This window comes from Gadus macrocephalus, chromosome 21 (genome assembly GCF_031168955.1).
Source record: "Gadus macrocephalus chromosome 21, ASM3116895v1".
Classification (NCBI taxonomy): domain Eukaryota; kingdom Metazoa; phylum Chordata; class Actinopteri; order Gadiformes; family Gadidae; genus Gadus; species Gadus macrocephalus.
The window spans coordinates 14,511,361-14,513,732 of record NC_082402.1 but is presented as its reverse complement, the minus strand read 5'-3'; the positions used below and the strand labels follow the sequence as shown (position 1 = coordinate 14,513,732).

The 2,372-nt window shown below is 37.9% G+C and overlaps 1 long non-coding RNA gene across 2 annotated transcripts; it reads right to left on the bottom strand.

Annotated features, from left to right (window-relative positions):
* Positions 1-347: 347 nt before the first annotated feature.
* Positions 348-1,766, bottom strand: LOC132449977 (uncharacterized). Of its 2 annotated transcripts, XR_009523719.1 has the most exons (4): positions 1,231-1,766; positions 929-1,137; positions 567-750; positions 372-459 (listed from the first exon to the last, which is right to left on the bottom strand). It is a non-coding gene; the product is annotated as an uncharacterized LOC132449977 (long non-coding RNA). The 2 variants fall into 2 exon arrangements; XR_009523718.1 differs by having other exon boundaries at positions 348-750.
* Positions 1,767-2,372: the final 606 nt, after the last annotated feature.

The following is a 2,372-nucleotide window of genomic DNA, read 5'->3' as shown; positions in this document are numbered from 1 at the left end:
TACTACTACAGAAAACTTTTTTACTACATAAACTACAATCTACTGAAGTAAATTACAGAACTTTTATTATACTTTTATTTTGCTATAGAATACTACAATTACGATACCATAGTACTATATATACTGCATTACAATAACTGCAGTATGCAGTAATTTGTTGTTCTTTTAACTATGTCATTGTACTTTACCTAATGGATATTTTCAACTGTATCAGTTTTTGTTGTTGCCATTTTTAACCGTAACAATAATTCACTGTACATATATTAGGCTTGCAACCACCATTAACACAGTGTTTTCTACAGAATGCTAAAATACAAAAAAAATAGAACAAAAGTTTAATTTTCTTTAAACAGTTGATAATTTATTGTTTCTGAAATTTGGCAGCATTGTTCAGCTTTTGTCGTATTAATGCTTTTATGTTCGTATCAGTTACGTAGGTGAACTTCAACTTTGCAGCATCTGTGGGAATACACACACACACACACACACAAACACATACACGAAAGATGAGCATGAGAATGAGGGTATCACTCAACCAACATCTTTTCTCATTTCTATATACCTACTTGTTATTTCAACAAGGTCCTGTTTGGCTAGGCCAGGTTTTCCTTCTGTGCAGCTGCTGGATGACTGGCCAGTCACTGAATGGCCTGCCATATATTCCCTGGTATACATCCCATGTAGGAGATAATTTATGAACTTCTGGGGGCTTTGGAAGGAGCAGCGCTCCACAAGTCCTTTTGGAATGACCTTTAATGCAAGTAGATAACATTACCAGAAATCTACTTCAACATACAGCAGACTAGCGTTTTACCTCAATGATATATGCATTTAGATTAACCGAGTGTACGGCTGATGCATTGAGAAAAACAGTGCAACTGAAACTGAGTAACTTAACCTATACAAATAAAGTCAAACAGATTCTTACAGAGTGGCCCAGGGCCTCTGTTGCTGATGCTGATGATGGACCTGGTGCTGGTGATGGGTCTTCTGTTGCTGGTGGTGGAACTGCTGTTGGTGCTGGTGATAGTGTTGGTTCTGGTCTTGGTCTTGGTGTTGGTGTTGGTATTGGTGTTGTCGTTGGTCTTGGTGCTGAGCGGAGAAACTCTTCCATCTTCTGCAAAACGTCTGGCAGCACTGAGCAAAGGATTCATAATAGCCTTTTAGCTAACATGTAAAACAGAAAAACCCTTGTGTAAAAAAAAACAACGTTTTCAACAATAGCATTACATTTCAATGTTGCTATTTTTGCCTTGAGAGAATCATTTTCCTTCTGCAGCCTGTGGTTGTTCTCCCTCAACAGCTCACAAGATGGGTGATGGCACTGAAAATAAAAATTCCATTAAAAAAACAAAATTGACTCACATACACCTGGGCAAATACCTACAGAAGCCAGTTAGAGGGTACAAAGCTTACAGCTGATATATTACAGGAATATATTGCTGTATCTATCCCTATACTATAGAGTTAGGAAATAAAAACTTTAATTGTAGGTAGAACATTAAGTGCAGACAGTTTATTGCATTAGTGGATCTTACTCCATTCCTGGTTTCATTAATTGAGTTCAGCTGACATGATCCTATGACAAACAGAAGATGTACATAGAGTTAAGGGTTACATCAAGACTGTACAACAGAGGTCAGCAGGGGGGATGAGCCTGAGCGAGTAGACAATGCAGGCGGAACAGGAGATGAATACTCAAATCTAATCTTGTTAATATGCTTAATAAGTTGACAGAAAGCAAAAAGTCAAAATGATCTGACAGGCCAGGCAGATTTAGTAGTCAACTGAAAAAGATAACTTGCAGTTATCTTTTTCAGTTGTTCAGTTGGTGTTTTCAGTTTAAATTTGTCTGCATTGACAGTCGTCTAACTGCAAAATGTCAGGAAATTATAAACGATATTTGTCCGATTTTTCTATACCTGTGCCAAAAACTACAAGATGGTACAGAAGTCAATTGAGAACAGAGGAACGGCCAGCAAGTTCGACCGAGGAGGTAAGAAAAACTGGAATAAGAGCGCCTCCTTGCGACACTTGTCGAAGTAATTCCCTACAGCTAGGCTAACCTCTATTTGTCCACTGGCTTCCAGATTGATTCAAGGCCTTCATTTGAAGCTGAATTCTCTGATGACGGAGACCATGATGATCAAATGAATACACAGTCTATGGTGTATACACACTAAACACAAAGTTAATTAAGAGAATGGATGTTAAGAAATTATAACTGTACAATTGTAATTTAAGTTCAAGCTGCCACAAACAGCTACTTTCTATTTGCTGTGGGTATCCTAATCTCATTGGTCAATTTGGCTTTTCCAGATTGACTCTTCAAATGAAGCTGAATTCCCCTGTGATGATCCACCAGACCATGT